Source organism: Gracilinanus agilis, chromosome 6 (genome assembly GCF_016433145.1).
Source record: "Gracilinanus agilis isolate LMUSP501 chromosome 6, AgileGrace, whole genome shotgun sequence".
In the NCBI taxonomy this organism is placed as follows: domain Eukaryota; kingdom Metazoa; phylum Chordata; class Mammalia; order Didelphimorphia; family Didelphidae; genus Gracilinanus; species Gracilinanus agilis.
In genome coordinates, this window is record NC_058135.1 from 158,442,706 (window position 1) to 158,463,349 (window position 20,644).

General features: G+C 34.0%; 1 pseudogene; it reads left to right on the forward strand.

Moving 5' to 3' along the window:
- Window positions 1-6,120: 6,120 nt before the first annotated feature.
- Window positions 6,121-7,215, forward strand: LOC123252009 (annotated as a pseudogene).
- Window positions 7,216-20,644: the final 13,429 nt, after the last annotated feature.

Below are 20,644 nucleotides of genomic sequence, written 5' to 3' on the forward strand. Positions count from 1 at the left end.
AACCACGTTAAAAATGAATATTAATAAATGTTAAAAAAAAAAAAAACCACATGAAAAACCAAAGAACCTAACAAAAATGCCAGTATATTTTAATATGTGTAAAATACTTATGGAATTCACAGATGCTACAATAAATAGTCAGTCTCCTTGGCCTCAGGTTACTGCTCTGGCAAAGTCTCCTTCAAGTTGATCATGCTAAAATTTTGGCTTTGGGGCAGAGATCATGGAGGAAAATGCTTCTAATGGTGTCAATCAGAACTTCCTCACTCACAGCTCCCACTATGCTAGAAAGTATTGCACTAAATATGATGCTTTACCTAGACAAAGATTTGAAGTTTGCATGCATTAGAAGAGTTGCACCTTGTGAGTTATTGTGATAGTGCAGTTTTGTATATCTGAACAAGTTACTGCATTCAAGACATTACAGAGAAGCAAACTTACATTATCATCAAAATATATTCTAACATATCAACCAAGTTGGAATAAAAATGTGGTTTTGAAATACTCATTATAATAGAACTGAACTCAAAATTAAGACTTGGATTTAAGTCTTGTCTCTGACACATAATGGCTATGTGACCCTGAGCAAATTCTTTAGCTCTCAATTCTCCAGGAAAATGCTAAGAATATATTTTTCAGAGAAGATGATTATTTGCTTTTGTAGATTAAGGTTGCCCCTTTAGGCAGTTCCCTGTAGCAACAAATTCACAATTGCTGTCACAATCCTTATAAATAATATAGATTTTAAATATGCATATGCAAATGTACACACCTACCAACTAACTTGATAATTTGTAAAAACATGTTTTGTGCACTGATTTCATTGAACTTCATAAGAACTCTATTGGGGAGGAATTAAAATTGTTACTCCGATTTCCTAAGTGATTTGCCAAAGTAAGTAATTGAATAATTTGAACTAATTTTATTATCCCCAACCACAAGGATGTCTCCTTTCCTCCATGTTGTCTCAAATAAGGCAGCATGAAGAGATAGGAGGAATAGCACATATGTCAACAGAAAAGCATATCAAGGGCTTAAAAATGAAGCATTTGGAAATTGTTATTATGAGACCATTGTTAGTCTTACTCTTGCTTCATGTGACTATAAAATTTCTCTTTCTTTTTCTCCTTTTCCTTCATGTCCTCCCTTCATATAACTTCAAGTAGAACCTCTACTGGTGCAAGCTAGAAAGGGTGTTTGTATGAAACCCCTAACTTGATAGGTTTATTGTGTAGGCATGGTCCAAGTAAATTGAGAAGACCATTGTTAAGGTGGGCATGTTAAGATAACTTCTTAGACAAAGGAGATCTTCAAGACCTATAAATGTTCTATGTAGCTAGTGATCTGATTTGGTAGAAGGTGGTCATATATAAAAGAAACTGCAGATTTTTGAAGTTATTGAAGAAATAACATAATAGGAATAGTTTGTCATTTTTATAAATGACAAAATATTCTGTTACACTGAAGTACATAGAGGATGCATTAAATGGACTTTGTAAGGGACAAAATTACTATAAAAAGGAATATCCAGTTCTAAGCAGATTCTACTGTGATATTTATTTTTATTGTCTTATCCCTAGTATGGTAAGCATAGAACAACTAAGAATTTAATGAGATAAATGACCATGCTTTTTGAATAAATGATGTGAGCTACTTAATAAATTCAGTACAGAGTTTTTTGTTGCTGTTGTTTATTATTTTATAATGACAAGTTGTATTTTTCACATCTTTTTAATTAATTGAAAATAATTGGATTTCCCTTCTCTTATTACATACTATCTATATCTTAGACTGTATTTTAAGGAAGCAGAAGTGGCTTCTGAGGGTTAAATGGAATGCAATTGAAGGAAATGGTGGGGGGAGTAGATAAGATCTATATTCTTTGAGCTCAATTCAAATGTCCCAGTAATGAGTCTTAGCTGAAATTATAATAGCTAGTATATTTCTCCTCTCATTCTGTAATTATTTTGAACTGATGTAGAATTATAATTTTCTTAATCACAGTTCAGTTACAGAGACAGAAAGATATTTCTCACGTTGTCTTTTTGATCAGTTGGTATTTTATGGATTAGCTTCTGCTTTATTTGCAGAAATAAAAGATTCAATTAATTGTCCTTACAGAAAGAATAAAGAGTGGCATAGCACCACCTATTATTATAAAGCATAAGCCTGGTTTCTACAGTGAAGGGCATCTTCTTAGTTCAATTGATCTCATTTGCAATGCCAAATATTCTCTGTGGTTTGATTGAGATTAAGTTTTATATAAAGGACTTTAATATTAAAAGTATAAGTGATAGGGGGCAGCTGGGTAGCTCAGTGGAGAGAGAGTCAGGCCTAGAGACAGGAGGTCCTAGGTTCAAACCCGGCCTCAGCCACTTCCCAGCTGTGTGACCCTGGGCAAGTCACTTGACCCCCATTGCCCACCCTTACAATCTTCCACCTATGAGACAATATACCGAAGTACAAGGGTTTAAAAAAAAGTATGTGATAAAATAATATTTCCTAGATGGCTTCTGCTACCATTATGAAAGTGAATAAAAGTTTGTCAATTTCCTTTTTTTTCCAGCTCAATATTAATGAGCCAAGAAGAGGCCCTGAATATGAGCAAAGATAAAAGTAATGATGGAAGGTTGCAGACTTCAAAAATGTTTTACCAAGACAACACCAATATAAGCAAATACATGCTAACCATAAGACTGAAGAGTTGGAAGTAAGTCAAATTTCTAGTCCAAATTAGTGAAAATATGAGCCATATCTCAATGACAGAAAGTATCCAGATAAAAAGCAAAGCCTCATTTTGAGGACCACTAATACTAAAAAACCGGCTTAAACATGAATGTATATTGGTAGATGTACATAAAATATGTATACATGTTTATGTGTATGCATATGTGTATGAACATTTGTGTATTAGTTATTTAAATGAATGGTTAAAATAAAGATACATCTAGAATTGGATAAGAAGAGAATTGATATGAATTACAACATAACAGTATTCTTAACCTCTAAGTTTCTCCTAGAAACAAAATTACAATTTTTGTTCTGTTTTGTTTTATTTTGTAAGTCATATATTTTGTTTGTAGAGATGCACCATCTATGTTTATAATATCACAGATTTTTTGTAGATATAAAATAATTCACATTTTATCCCAAAACAAACAAGCAATAAATTCATGTGATTGCCTAATTGTTTCCTACTTCCCAACTTTTTGAAGTCATAAATAAGCAGTGGTTGACCCATATTTGTCATATATTAAGGTATATCCTTGTTAAATTTTATTAAGGTATATCCTTATATATTATATAAGGTATATTATATATATATATTCATATATATATGGTATATCCTAAGTATATTAAGATATATCCTTGTTAAATTGCTGTGGTTCTGACATTCAATAATTACCATGAAGAGACACTCTCAATTAAAAAAAAATCTTCCTGTTTAAGGCCCTTCTAAGTTCTAAGAAAAAAAATAGTTAAGTAAACATTTAATTAATAGTTATTAAAATGAATATATTTGTTTAGTCCAAATTTATGATGCCAAAGACTAATATTTTATTGCACTAAATATATGGCTTATACTATATTTGGGGTCTCATATAATACATATGTCCAATACTTGTCTATTTACTAAATGTTTAATATACTGTTGCTGTTTTAAATAATTATAAAAGTTAATAATGATTATATTTTTGTTTTATCATATATTTCTATAAAAATGGGAGAGATCTCAGAAGCCATCTGGTCCAACCTCTATCCATGCATTACATTTCTAACAATTCCAAATGTTTATCCAGCCTCTGCTGAAAGATATTGAATGTTGGGACTCTCATTTCTCACCAGAAGACCACTATATTTTTGGACACTCTTTTCATTATGAAGTTGTTTATATTTAGCTGAAATCTGATTTCCTGAGAGTTATATCCCTTGTTCCTGGAAGCAATCAATTAACAAATACTGATCCATGTTGGTGAAGACATGGCATGAATGTCCCAGTATGCCAGAGGGGGCTGCTCCATTCTCACTCTCTATAGCACCCAAGGACATTTTTTACATGGCCTGCCCCTTTGCCCAGCAGAAGAATGTGAACACTTACTCCCTTCACTGTCTGGGGTAATGCAGAGGCCTCACAGGCAGCTAGAAGGTGGAGTTTGGGCATACCATTGCTAAAACATTCACCAACACTGCCCTAGATGAACATTTTTAGTTCTTTCAACCAATTTAATGTTGTTTATTTTAAATAACAATAGATCTTTGCCCTACAAAGTTGAAGTTTAGAGTAACCTTATATCACATATATTCCTCTAGCATCATAAAAACACCTGATTTTTGTATCTAGTTAATAAGAATAATTTATGCTTCCTCTTAGTTGCTCCTCTCTAAGTTGATTTCCTTTGTTCCCCCTTCTGTGTCATGACAGAGTATCAGAATGGTCCCATTCTATCACAACATATGACTTCTCTTTCATGAACTGAAATTTGACTTAAAAATTGGATTTCATTGATCTTTTGGTTTGTTGACTCTCTTTTTGCCACTTTATGATACTTACTAGACCTAAAATGATCTGATTTATGGTCAAATCTTCATAAACAATGCATTCCCCCATGCTTACTCCCAATCTTATGATACTATAACATTGGGAAAATATAATCGATTTTTATATCACTTAAAAAACTCATATCTTTCATCTTAGAATCAATACTGTGTAATGGTTCTAAAGCAGAAGAGTGGTAAGGGCTAGGCAATGTGGGTTAAGTGACTTGCCCAGGGTCACACATCTAGGAAGTGTCTGAGGTGAGATTTGAACCCAGGACCTTTCATCTCTGGGCCTGACTCTCAATCCATGAGTCACCCAGCTGCCCAATTTTTATATCATTTTGAAAAACATAGAACTCATTAAAACACATACACATATACTCCCAAATTTATGTTTCTTTCATTAGAAAATGGCTACCTCACTTACAATACTTCAGCAAAGATTCTAGCATCAAAGATTTTTCCTCCACTCCTGTATAGAGGTACAGAATTATTTTCTGAACTATCTTGGCCACCTGACTGTAGCACCCCAATAATCACTCATCCTCTAAAAAATCACCTTTCTCCCCATATAATGAGAGCTAAAATTTGAATATGAAGTCTTCAACCAGATAGATTAATTATTTGAGATTTAAAACTTAGAGATTTTTGAGAAAAATATCCTTAAGATTCTTTGTAAAATACAAATAACTAAAGGAGCTGATCCTAAATGCTGACTTCAAGGTATATTTCACTAGTATAAGGAATTAAGATATATATTTATATTATCAATGAAGTTTACTTACATTATTGTTTTAAAAAGGGTTTTGAGATTTTAATTTAGCAGCTTATCATTATATATTTGGGATCCCTGATTCTATTTTTCTGATTATGTTCTAAGATCATAGAGGAAATTAGAGTTTATCTAAGTATTTAATATGCATGTATAAGTCCAACTAAATATATGAAGATTAGATTTGTGATATGTGAATAATTTGAGTTCTCAAATTTCTTAACATATAGGATTCATATTCACTAAAACGCATTTCTTTCTTCTGACATCTTCACGATGTTTATGTTTTACTTCTACCTTTCCCTTGCTCCAAGATCACTCATTTGATCGTTATCCCAATTCTATTTGTTTATTGGTCTATCCATTTATTTTTTTTTATCTATTGACCTTTTCATTCATTTCTTCTATTTCTCTATTAACATATTTATTTACTTATTTATTGTTTTCTCTTTTTTTTCTCTTTGCTTGCTTGGTTACTTTCCCCAAAATACACTAGGTCTAAACTTCCATCTACTAAATATTCTATTCTACTGCTTATTTTTCGATATGCTTTTGATTTGGTGACTAGGTTCATCCTCTGATTACTACTCTTGGTTGCTGCTATGTAACCGCATAGGTGAGCAAGTTACTTTTCCTATTGGTATTTAGTGGATCTTGCTGAGATATCACTTCAAAGTTCCATTCTGTCCTCAGTGAGATCAATTCTCTGTTAACTATATTGAGTCTTGGCAGCAGCTAGGTAGCTCAAGGTTGAGAGCCAGGCCTAAAGATAAGAGGTCCTACATTCAAATAGCCCTCAGACACTTCATATGACTATGGAGGCAGCTGTTCTTATTGAGACACTTGTGGCCCTGGGAGCTGAGGTTCAATGGTCTAGTTGCAACATTTTTCCTACCCAGAATCATGCAGTAGCTGCCATTGCCAAAACTGTGCATGCTTGGAAGGGGGAGACAAATGAGAAATATCTCTGGTCATGGAGTAGACCCTCTGATTCAAGGATGGGCAGTCACTCATCATGATCCTGGATGATGGTGGGAACCTCACCAACCTCCTTCATACTAAATACGCTGAGCTCCTAAGGGGCATCAAATGCATCTCAGAGGAGACAGCCACAAGAATCCACAATCTATACAAGATGACAGTCATTGCAATTCTGAAAGTGCCTGCCATCAGTATAAATGATTGTTACCAAAAGGAAATTTGACAGCCTATATGACTGTCATGAGTCCCTCATTGAAGACATCAAACAACCCACAGATGTAATGATTGCAGACAAAGTGGCCATGGTATCAGGCCATGGTGATGTGGGCAAAAGCTGTGCTCAGATCCTTTGGGGTTTTTGGCACCCAAGTCATCATCACAGTGCTAGACCCCATCCATGCTTTGCAAGCCTCTAATGGAGGGTTGTGATGACCACTATGGATTAGACCTGCAAAAAGAGAAACATCTTTGTCATCAAACCATATTTGGATGGATGAAAGACAGTGTCATAGTGTGTAATATTGGACACTTTGATGTGTAAATAGATGTAAAGTAGATGAATCAAAATGCTGTGGAGGTGACTAAAGCCTCAATTGGACCTCTAAATGCTGAAGAATGGACTGCAGATCATCTTGTTGGCAGAGGGCTGGCTAGTCAACCTGGGCTGTGTTATGGGTCATCCCAGCTTTGTCATGAGCAATTCCTTCAGCAACTAGATACTGGCCCACATTGACTCTGGACTCACCCAAAAGTATCCTGTAGGATTGCACTTCTTCCCCAAGAAGTTGAATAAAACTGTGACTGAACCTCACCTTAGCAAACTAAATGTTAAGCTGTCAAAGCTAACAGAAAAAAAAAAAGAATTCAAATACTTGGGCTTCCCTGTAAAGGACCCCTGCAAACCTAACCATTGCTGGTACTGAATCCTGGCCAGTCCAAAGGCTCCAAGAGACCAGTTACATCTTCTTGTCTATCCAACCCTATTATCTCCTCCTGCACAGAGTAATTAATGGCATCTAAGCTAAAAAAAAAAAGACCCTGTGACAATGGGCAAGTCATTTAATTCCCATTGTCTATGTTTTAACACTCTTCTACCTGGTAATCAATACGTAGTATTGATTCTAAAGAATAATAAGTGTATAAAAAAAGAGAAATGTAGATGATAGATAGATAGATAGATAGATAGATAGATAGATAGATAGATAGATAGATACTGTATCAATATGTCTATATTGAGGCTTTAAGATAAAGCTGAATGTAATGACATTATGGCTAAATATCATTCAGAGATCAGTCTTTGGATCTCAACTGATTATATAATATCTTTTTTACCCTTGTTTCTATATCTCTCAGCTTCTGTTACTTTTTGAATGTTTTCTTTAATCTTTTATTTATGATGATATTCAAATCATCATTTCTCTAGGACAATAAATTTTGTGTTCCAAATAATGAATCCCACACTCATTGTAGCCATATAATTGAATTAAATCATGAGAGGTATAGGAGCTTACATTATTTGGTGAGGGCCTCCTTCTGTTCTTTGGTCTTTCCTTTTTTGATGACCAGAGGGCTGAGGCAGGTAGGATAGTGGAGATAAAACCTCATAATCTGTACCTGTGCTCTTCAGTAATAGTTCCAATAGCTATTTATCACATTTAGCAAACATGAAGTATGGAGATTAACTTCAGATTTCATTTATTCACTCTAATGACTCCCCCTCCAATTAAAGTGGATATTCAAGGGCTGGCTATACTTCTCTTGTCAGCATTTTGCCTGTTGTGTGGATAAACAGAGTCTTTGGCTTCCAAGGCTCTCAGTACAGTATATTTCACAACCTCTAATTGAAGCTAAAAATATCTGTGGCAGATTTTTAACTCTAAAACTTAAGTCATTATGTTGCCCTTCATTTCACTGAAATACACTTAATGATGCTGAAATCCTATAGGAATTGTGCTTTTGGTAGAAATGCAGCCATTCTCTTTATTTCTATTAAAAACAAAAAAAAGAGTAAGAAATGTTTGACATGTCCTTTGCTTTGACAAGGACACAGATATTAGAAAAGATGTGCAGCACAGTCAATATTGAACATTTCCAGTGCTGGGTAGAGTATGATATAATTATTACAGACTTAGAAAGTCATTATTCTGTCAATGACATTTAGTCTACTTAAAGTTCTTCCTTTAAATCCTATATTAGACATATTTCCAAGTATTATAACTAAAATAATATGAAATGCAATAAACAATTTCAAAGGAAATTATAGTCTCAGTTATATCTGAAGAAAATAATGAGTCTGAATATTCTTTGTAAACACATGAAAAAGCAAAGAAAGGAAAGTGGTATTAATTCTACTCTTTCTTTTGAATCTCCCAGGAGGGCTATGATGGACTGAATTCCAAGAGTCAAATTGTAATCTAACTGCTACCTTCAGTGAATGCTGACTCTGACAGTTCCTTGAATATTCCTAAAAGACAAAAGGAAAGTAATGTTCACTAGATATTATATCAGTTCTAGAGAATGCCTGGAACACATGAAGCTAGCTCTCTATGCCACTACCAACACCAAAATAATTGGAATGATAAGAGACTAGAGGGAGGTCAATAAGCATATAGCTGGCACTTGATGTTATTGGTATTGGGCTAAGTGATTTTCACAGATATTTCATTTAATATTAATAAGATGGATATACAGATAGATAGATGTACATATATATGTGTGCATGTGTATATAATTATAATATATATGATTGTGTGTATACTTCTTTGATATCCTAAAAATCATAGAATAGCAAGCTGTCAGTATCCTGAAGCTACATCATATTTTTATGAAGACATGAATAAAATGCATGTAATTAATGGTCCACACTGAAGATTTTAGGGTAAAGTTTTATAGAAACAAAGTTCAATCTTTTCTGCTTCTCTCACACAGCTCTCCTTTATTACTTCCCTTACCCAGTTTTCCTCTGGGAACATCAGAACCTGGCTTATACCTAGGTCTTCACAAGAGAAAAAATATCTTTGGTTTCCAGAAAAGCAATCAGCTTAACAATATATCAGAAATATAGGACAGACTTTATTGAACCCAATAAAAATGTAAAGAGCCCATAAACAGTCAAAACAACTATCTTTCCTGTCTAGTGACATTACATCTCCAGAGACCTCCTATAGGACTATATCTTCCTCTAGGCTTCTAGTATTGCCTTACTGTTCACCTCTTGTACTTTTACTCTTTGCAAGGGAAAATCATTTGGGATTGTCAGAGAATCAAAAAACCCACATCTACTATGAGGCCTACAATACTCAGGGATTTATAAGCCTTCAGATCTACAATACTCCCCTGATTACCCTACCTCTTCCACCAGAGGAAAGTCATTAAAATTATCAGAGGGTCGAACAAGTCCTTTTTGAGAAGCCCTGCTTCTTTCAAGGACAAAGACAATCCTCGAGACTTATACTAGTATTAGAATTGCCTTCCCCTCGAAAGAAAAACAAAAGAAAATAAAACACTCACCAATGACAACAACAAACAACCTGGTGGAGGGGTAATGGTGAGGATAGGGCAATAAATAAAATTTACATTCATCGACATAACTGTACATTTTTCATAATGCACTCAGCTAGTAAAGGGCAAAATTTGGGTTCACTACTCCATATTCTAGATTTTTCTTCTTGTTTCTCCTTAGTTCCAGCTCCACTTTGTCTAGAAAATAGCTATGCAGATTAAAGCTACTCTTAGTAATATAAAAAAAATGCTCCAAATAACTATTGATTAGAGAAATTTAAAAATCTCAATGGCTCTATGGTACCACCTCATACCTCTCAGACTGGTTAATTATACAAAAAAAAAAGAAAAATATTAGAGGGGATGGTGTAAAAATGAGACACTATTATACCTTTGGTGGATCTATGAACTGATACAATAATTCTGGAGAGCAACTTGGAATCATGCCCAAAGGGCCATCAAACGATTCATTCTCTTTGACCTCACAATAACACCATTAAGTTTGTATCCCAAAGAGATCAAAGATAGGGAGAAAGAATACACTCATATAGATATTTATAGCAGCCCTTTTTGTGGTGGCAAAGTGTTAGAAATTTAAGGGATTTCCATCAATTGGGGAATGGGTGAATAAGCTGGGGTATATGATTATAATGGGATACTACCTTGTCATAAGAAATGATGAACGAAATGATAAAAAAGAAAGAAAACCGGGAAAGACTTATATGAAATAATGCAAAGGGAAGTGAACAGAATAAGGAGAATGTACCCAGCAACAGTGATAATGTACAATGATCAATTATGAATGATTTAACTATTATCAGCAAAATAAGGATCCAGGACAACTCCAAGGGACTCATGAAAGGTTATCCACTGCCACAGAAGGAACTGATGGAGTCTGTATGCCGATAGAAGTAAATCATTTTCACTTTATAACAAACATTGGCTCCAACAAAAGTCTGTATCCAGATTTCTCCCTTATAACAAGTCATGTCCAAGTCAGCGTGCCAAATCTTGTTGTTCATTAACACTGTTTATTTAAAATGGCCCCATAGTAGAGTAGTAGTGATGCTAGTAGTTCTGTTAAGATGAAGAAAAGTCATAAAGTGTTTAGGTATATTCAAATAAGAAATACTTATTAAATAATGGAATTTGCTATTATGTGCAATTCTCAACTTATGTAAAAGGTCTTTGAATATATTGGTTATTTAAAGCTGCATTTGTATCTCAAGTGGTCAGAACAGTTCCTAGAATGTAATAAGCATTTATTAAGTTCTCTATCTTAAAAAAAAGTAGGAGTGAAGAAATTTTTCCTCTGCTCCAAGAATTTCTTATATCTTCAAAACTCATGCTGGTGTGTTACTAGCTTGAGTTACTTTATCTCCTTATTAAACTAAGGGACTCCTTAATGATAATATCTACATGTGCCCATTGCTGTCTATTTGAATGTATATGTTTCTTCTTCTCTTGAAGCCATGTACCATGGTACTCAGACTATTGAATGGAGTTGCAAAGCCATAATGATTTTTGCTAGAGAACTTGAATCTATATTGGTCTAATCTAGTGATGGGCAAACTTTTTAAAGAGAGGGCCAAAGGAAAGGAAATGCTCATCTGTCAATCTGTTTCTAAGGCAACTCTTTTGGAGTTTTCATTGTATTGTATCCTACTCATTGTATTCATCAGATTAGGAATAATGTTGTGCAGCCGGATAGAACGTTTCATGGGGCCACATCTGGCCCACAGTCTGTAGTTTTCCCATCACTTGTCTAATCGTTTTTGCCTTATCACTTCAGCATACTGGTCCTCTATGTATCTCTTTATATAATCTGTTTTATACGCCAAGTACAATGGAATAGCCTGACTCCTGAAGTTGTCAATCATCCTTTCTGTAGGGTTATGGGCTACCTTGGACTCAGGGAAAGGCAAGTTTAAAACCTATCAAGAAGATATCAAAAAGGTATCATCATGTTAACTTTCTTAATAAGTTAAACTTGTTAAGGAATTAACAACTTATTAAGGAGACACTGGAGGGTATATCTAATTTACTAAATTTAGTTTCTCTGAATTACTATAATTAAATTACACAGCTACATTGCTCAACAGAAAATAATATATCAGGTTTACCTAATTTCAGGTTAAAATGAGAAACAATTGGTCTAACTAAACAGGCAACCACCACTCCTAATTTCCTGATATTATATCAATCTCTTTCATTCCATAGAAAAGATTAGATCAGGGATTCTTATCATAGAGTGGGTCTGAAAATATTTTTTGAGGCTCAGTGAATTTGGATAGAAAGAAAAAAATCCATGTCTCTGTTTCAATATAATGAATTTCCTTTGCAATCCTACCTACTTTGTTATATGCATTTGAAAACCTTGTCCATAGATTTCAATGGACAAACTAAGGCACCCATGATACCAAAAAAAAAGGTAAAAACACTTTAGATTAACACTTCATTGCACTCAGTAGTACTGAAAGTATCTTTAGTGCTTAGAATCCAAAATCACAAAACTGAAAATTTGGAGAATTAACTCATCAAATAATTTATTAAACCCATTAACCAAGGAAATAACTTTATTTGGGGGAAGTAGGAATACCTAATTTCCTTAAGCTTACATACATGTCATAGAATGATAATATCATAGACTGAGAACTGGAAATGGACTTTGTGATCATCAACTTTTACTCACTTATTTTACACGTGAGGTAACTGATGCTGCAGAGTTAAGTAATTTGTCCAGGAACACATGGTTATTAAATATCTAAAATAGGATTTAATTTTAGATCCACTTTACAACAAATTCTTCCCTTTATTGAATAAATTTTGAAGAATATTTAGAATATTTTGTAGAATTTTAGAATTTTTGTAGAATAAATTAGATATGCTTAATGAATATCAACAACAGTAAGTCACCCAAGACAACAAACATGTACAAAGTGCTTACTATGTGAAGCGCTAAAAAAATATGTATAACTGTAGAAAGACAGTTCCTTTCCTCAAGAAACAAATATCAATGGGGGTGGAGGAGAAAATAACACAAATAAGGTAGCTTAAAGGAGTAATGGAAAACAAAGGTACCACTTCTAGAGCATGCTAAAGAAGATGTCAAAAATCCTAGAGAAGAGTTAGATATGGCTAGCCTGGGAACTCTCCTTGAATGGAGTTTCTGGGAAGAGGCACTAGCCAAACAGATGTACATTTATACAACAAGGAGAAAGGAAGAAGGTCCTGCTGAGTTGGAAAATCCCACAGAATTTGGAGTACTCCCAGGACGCATAGCACTCAACTAGGCACAGCAGGAATTTAACTAAACTTCAAAGAAACTAGAGTTCTTGCTCTTGAAGTCTTTTAAGCTGCTGAATTATGTAAATTGTAAAGTTTAAGAATGTGTCCAGAGAAATTGTTAGGAAATTAACTCCTACCCAGTTTTCTAGTTCAAGCAATCTCATCTTTTATCACAAAGTAGCCATATTCAACTGTATTTTACAGAGAAAATACCATACTCAAATCATTTAGTTTTCAAAGGCTAACATGGTCATGAACATTCAGTGTTTGTAGCCTCTCAAACTAATTGTTCCATTGAACATATAATGGAGAAGCTATAAAGAAATTTCATAGATTTTTCAAAGTGGTGGAGCAATAAATGATCCTTGATTGTTTCCCTTGGAAACATTATTTTCTGTGCTTCACAGCTCTCACTACCAGAACAAGGAAAATACAGAGCATATTTCATAAGCATGGAAGGGTTTTGGACATTCCTATTCAGGGCACAGATGGTGAGAATTAAAGTTCATTCACAGGGTTAGGATTCATGGAATACATATAGAAATTTTGAAAAATTATTTAAAAAAGATATTCCAAAAAGAATAAAATAAAACTTTCTAGGAAAACAGTGAAAATTTTACTATTTAACTATTTGATATTCTTTAATGAACTGATGAGTTATGTTTGAATGTGTACTGTGTAATTAATATTATGGGGAAAATATAAAGGAATTAGGAGTCGTGTTTGCCTTCAAAGAAAATTTTAAAATCTATCTGGCAAAAAAAAATCTATCTGGTCAAACATAATAATGAAGAAAAATATATATGTGAGTAATTACACACACAAATATATACATACTACACTATACATATGTGTGTTATTGTGAATCATGTGGCATGGATTCTGAGGGTTTCTGGATCTCAGATTAGAAGGAAATCAATATAGGTAGGAAGTAAAATGAAGACTTCATAGAAGACCTGCAGTATGTATTGGGGCATGAAAAATAAATAAGATTTTCAAAACTGGCATGGAAATGAGTTTAAGAGTAGCATTAATTAAAAAGGTAGTTTTGGAGAATAGATCTCAGAGAGTTCAGAAAAAGGACAATTAATATATAAAGGATATTAGGAGTCAAAGAAGCATAAAAAACTCTCTAGAATGAAAATTTGGAGAATCAGAAAGATGTAATTCTGAGAAAGAAAAGGCTGACTAGGATAAGGAGACTGATATGGATGCAAAGGGAAATTGGTGAACAATTGTGATAAGCATAGTAAATTAAAGCAAGGTTGGATAATAGAGTGTGATAATTAGCTTAAATCTACACTGTCCATCTTTAGATTTAATCACCAAAGGTGAGAACACCTCTAATTCTGGGGGGTCCATAAACCACGTGTGCTAGAGTCAACTGACTGCCCCCTAGGCAGTACTATGAGAATCATCTATTGTGATTTGACATGCAAATTATGAGGGAGGAACACACATAAGTGACCCCTTTAAAAGGAGAAGGTCCTCAGTCAGCAAGGGTCTTTGGTGGAAAACAGCATCTGGTGAGGACATCTTCTGGTTCATGGAGGAGTGTTGGAATGCTGAGACTCTGGTGGGACCTCTGACTGCTTCCCTTTGAATTGTCATGTGGGTAAGTTAGGCTGACTCTCTCTCTTCCCTTGGCGTTTCTGGAGGCTCTACCCTCAGTGAGGCCTCTCTTGCCTCTCTAATTGTAAAAGGCCCTGTGGCTAGAAGCCTTGTTTAATTAAACTCTGTGTTCCTTTGCTGGGGCCTCCAAATTCTTACCTGGTCCAGGCCTCTGGTCTAGGCCAGAGTTCCTCTCTCTCTCAATTTCCCTACCTTCAACCTTCCTAATTGTAAATAAATCACCATAAAAGTCAATTTTGACATGATATTATTCCTTAATTGGGGAAATTTTCCCTGGCAACCACCTTTTAATATATTGAATCCACAAAACCCCTCTTTCCCCCTTACAAGAGGAAGTATTTTTTCTTAAAAAAGCATGGCATATGGGCAGCTGGGTAGCTCAGTGGAGTGAGAGTCAGGCCTAGAGACAGGAGGTCCTAGGTTCAAACCTGGCCTCAGCCACTTCCCAGCTGTGTGACCCTGGGCAAGTCACTTGACCCCCATTGCCCACCCTTACCACTCTTCCACCTATGAGACAATACACCGAAAGTTAAGGGTTTAAAAAAAAAAAAAAAAAGCATGGCATAGACCTAAGAATGGTGTCAGGAGACTTAAAGTCAATAATGAGATGAGAAATTATGTGTAAAAATAAGTCATTTAAAGCTACATTTGAGTAAAGAGTCAGATTTAAAAAAATACATCTTTTAGGTGAACAGAACAAATATTAAACTCTAGTTCCTTCCTTTGCCAAAGAGAATGACCTGTAGACTGTGAAGGAGAGAACAGAAATATCTGAAAGTAAAATCTGAGATATAATAGCAGATACTAACGGCCCTGGGATGACCTTATTGAAGTCAACTCTTTGGCAAAAGTGAACATAGAAAAAACTGACAAACATTACTGCTGACTTACATTTCAGTGATCACTGAGAGCTTTAAAGGATGGATAACATTATAAAACTGGAGAAGAATCACTTCTTGGCCTTTTGGCTAAGCTCAAGTGTAGTACAAAACTAGAGAAGAGTAAATATATTGATTTTTAAGAAAGGAAGAGACATATTTGTGACTATATAGCATTAAGTTGATTATGATTCCTGGAAAAAAATCCAGCATTAGTCAATGTACAAGAGGAAGAATTACAAATTACCAACATGGTTTCATCAAAGACAAATTTTGTAAATCATTCTAGAAGAGAAAAGTAGGCAAAGAATAAAAATGAATAATTCTCAAAAGAAATGCAAACTATTTGATAATTGAAAGAGTTAACTAAATTATTATTAACAGACTTTCAAATGAAAACAACTGTGTAGATTCGACTCACACTCCGCAAATATAAAAAGATGATAAAAGACAAGGACAATTCATCTTGAAGGGATTATGGAAAGAAAAGTACACTAGTATATTTTTAGTGGATATGTTTTAGTTTTGAAAAGCAATTTGGAATTATGCAAATAAAGTGACTAAGATATTAATTCCCTTTGATTCAGGGGTTCCAGTGCTAGGTCTATTCCCCACAGAAGTCATTGATTTAAAAAAAAAACTCCCTAAGAATTTATAGCATAGTTTTTTCTACTATCAAAGAGTTAAAAATAGAGCTGACACCCCTTGATTGAAGAAAGACTGAACAAATTGAGGGGCATGATTATAAAAGAATATTTAGTCTTAGGAAATGGCAAATGTGATTAATGCAGAAAAGTATAGAAAAACCTAAATAAAATGATCAAGTGATGTAAATAAAGCCAAGAAAACTCTATATACACAATTATTACTACAAGGAAAACAGAAAGAATGATAAAAGTATCTGGTGAATTTTTTTCCTCTTCTTTTTCTATTTGCAAAAAAAAATCTGTAAAAATGTACAACTTTATGCTATAATTAGATGAAACCTTGACAGATTAAGTTCACTTAATTTTTTGACAGTTATTAGATCAATATATCAGGATTAGATACAATATACCTAGATTTTAGGCTAGTTTTTGAAAGAAGCATTGTATATTTTCCTTGTGGCTGCAATGATTAAATGTGGGGCAGTTGGGTAAACTGTTTAAATGGTTGTATCCTAGCATTAGGTAATAATGATTCATTATCTACTCTTCAGTAGTGTTATATAACATATGCAAAAATATATACATACATATATAATGAATGTGACCTTGAAATTCAGTGCTAAACACTAAGACAAAAGAATGCAATACTATATTTATACTCTGTTCTTGGTAATATGCTCAGTTTTATTTGTTGTTTTTGAGGAAGTATGTTGTTCAGCTAGAGAGAATCCAGCTTGGTAAGCTATATATTGTTTAAATATATATTGTATACCTAATATATACATTGTTAAGCTAGAGAGAATTGTAAAACTGTGCATACCCTTTGACCCAGCAATACTACTACTAGGTCTGTATTCTAAAGAGGTCAAAGATAGGGGGAAAGGACTTGTACATAAATACTGATACCAGCTTTTTTGTGGTAGCAAAGAACTGAAAATTGAAGAAATGTCCACCAATTAAGGAATGGCTGAATAGGTATTTATATATGATTGTAATGGAAAATTGTTTCTCTACAAAAAAATGATGAAGATGATCATCCTTCCAAAAACCTGGAAAGGCTTATATGAAGTGATACAAAATAAAATGAATAGATCTAGGAGAATATTGATCTCTGTAATAGCAATAATGTACAATGATCAACTGTGAATGACTAAACCATTATGAGCAATGCAAGGATCAAGGACAACTCCAAGGTTCTCATAAGGAAAAAGGCTGTCTACTGCTCTTAAAGGAACAGACAGAATCTGATTGGAGAATGAAGCATGCCATTCTTCACTTTATTTCCTCCATGAATTTTTCTCTACAACAAGTGATATATGTCTTCTTTCCATGATGAGCATGGAAATATGCATTGTATAATAAAACAAATACAATTTATATTACTTCTGGTCTTTGGGAAGGAAGAGGGGTGGGATTGAGGGAGAGAATATGGATTGAAAAATATCAGAAAATTATTATTGTAATTGAACCAAAGTAATTTGGGAAAAAATTAAAAATTAAAAAAATTTCCTCCAACAATGAAAACAATCTAAGTCTATGCACTCTATTAGACACTTTTCCACTTTGTATCATAAAATATACCACAAAATGCCCACTTCCACTGCAGTCCTTCCTCACTTTCTTTCAATAATGTAAGGATACTAGTGGACTACTATGGCGATTCACCTTTCATTCCTAACCTATTCTGTAGGACCAGTCTAAATCTCCTTGTTTTCATTTAACTTTTGATCTTTTTTTAAAAATTATTTGATTAATTAATTTAGAGTACTTTTCCATGGTTACATGATTCATGTTCTTTCACTCCTCTCCTCCTTCCCCTCTCCCACAATTGATGAGCAATTCCACTGGATTTTACATGTATTATTGTTTAAAACTTATTTCCATATTATTAATATTTGCAATAGAGATATCATTTAGAGTCTACATCTCCAATCATATCCCCATCAAACCACATGATCAAGCAAATGTTTTTCTTCTGTGATTCTACTCCCACAGTTCTTACTCTGGAAGTGGATAGTGTTCTTTCTCATAATTCCCTCAGAATTGTCCTGGATCATTGCATTGCTTCTAGTAGAGAAGTCCATTATGTTCAATTGTGCCACAGTGTATCAGTCTTTGTGTACAATGTTCTGCTAATTTCACTAATTATAAGAGATTTAGAACACTTTTTATGTGTATATTGATTGTTTTGATTTCTTTATTTGAAAACTGCCTATTCATGTCTCTTGCTATTTCTCAATTGGGGAATGGCTTGATTTTTTTGTACAATTGACTTAGCTCCTTATAAATCTGAGAAATTAGACCTTGTAGTATATAGAGAGAGGGTCATATAGTTTTTTCTAGCTTTGGCTGAGTTCTAAAAGCAGTTAGGGGTTTGGAATCTTGAGGGAAAGAGGCAGTTGGTTTTGGATTTCTCGTGGAGAGGTTTCAAACCTGCCGAGCTGCTTCCTTACCTATCTGTAGAATTGAAATTTAGCCTGGCTTTGAAATATTTATTTAAGAAATTGTTATTTAGATAGACCCTTTGTATCTTCCTTCCCTATTTTATTTCCTACCTTCCCTCCCTTACCTTATATGTCTGTGGAGTTAATAAGGAGAATAGTTAGAGAGGAGTTCAAATCTGTGAAGGGTTAATTGTTATTTGACAATATTAGATATAAAGAAACTAGTCAGTCATTATTTATTCCCTTTAGATATCAAGAGCATTTTGTAAACTGAGTTAATGGCTGGTCCTTACTCAGAATCCATCTCTGCCTCCCTTCCCCCACCTGAAATTCCTGAGACAACTGTTAGGGCTTTCCTCAATCCACTTTCCTGACAAATCATCCTTTAAAAAATAATAAACCCTTTTTGTGTTTCAACAGACCTGTTAGTATAATTTGTCATTTAGTTATTAAGAGATGGAAGAAGAGGGAAAGAACCAACATACTCTGGGCTTGAAGGGAAGCCGGGGTATTCATCTTGAAGGAAGGTGTAACTTCAAAACAAGTTCCTTCCTATGAAATTAACTAAACTCTGTTTGTTAATTTCAGTTTAGTCTATTTTCCTCAGCCTGTGTTTGAGTCTAAGTCCCAGTCTGTAAATCCTGCTGTTTGTCTGTTTAGTTTAATTTCTCCTCTCCCTGAAGATCTCTGTTTCCCTTCTGTGTTATACTCCTGACTTCAGCCCTATTACATCCTGAAAATCCTTAATCCCAGCCTACCTGTAACCTAGATTACCCATTTAGCAAGTCTCTGACAACTTCCTTTCAAATTCCCTTATACCACACACCTTTCCTCAAATTATCCCCATTACAACCTTTGGCAGAGGTTTTTTTGTTATAAATATCCCCCACCCCCCAATTTGTTGCTTACCTTCTAATTTTATTTGCCTTGGCTTTGTTTGTAAAAAATCTTTCTTAAATTAATATAATGAAAACTACTCATTTACATTTTGTAATATTCTTTAGCTAGTGTTTGGTCTTAAATTCTTTCCTTTCCCATAGATCTGACAGATATACTATTCTATGTTCATCTAATTTACTTATAGTTTCCTTCTTTATATTTAAGTCATCTTATGTTACACCATTCTGAATTTATCTTATCTCCCCCTTCTTATATATCATCTTAAGCAACTTAGTACCCCAACCTTTGCCTATGAATAATTCTTCTTTCTACTATGATAATGAAAAAAATGAGAGTTACAGATATCATTTTTCCATATAAAAATATAATCAATTTAACCTTACTGAAGCCCTTACATTCCCCCCCATTTCTTTTTTGCCTTTTTATGGCTCTCTTGAATTTTGTGTTTGGACATCATATTTTCCATTTAGTTCTGGTTTTATCTTTAGGAATGTTTGGAAATCTTCTGTTTCATTAGATGCTCCTACTTTCCCCTGAAAGACCTCTATGGCTATTCACCTTTCATCCCTCACCCATGATGTAGGTAGGACCAGTCTAACTCTTTTTACTTTCATTTAACTTTTGATCTTTACATTTTTTTCTTTACAGAAGTCCCTAATTGGATATATGTGTAACTTTTTCACACCCACTATTCACTTCTCCAGTGTAAACATAATTATTTTTATGTCTTCAGATACTGTAGAATTACTGTTGCTGTCTTTTAGATATGCTAGTTGAATGTTGACAATTAAAGAGCCCAGCTTTCAGTTTTATGGACAAATTTCCTGAATCCAATCTTCTTCCTTTCTCCTGTCTGACTCAGGACCCAGTTCATTATCTATGTGTGTTGTCTCTGAAATAAACATATCTATGAACTAACCCTCATCCATATAAATGCATGTTGTAATCTCAATAAAAGATATTCTTCACCTACCTGACCTTTCCTATACAGATTATCAGAGCAAATATTTTTTGAGACATTACAAGTCTTCCAGGAGGTGCTGCAAATTTCTAAGTCTTGGT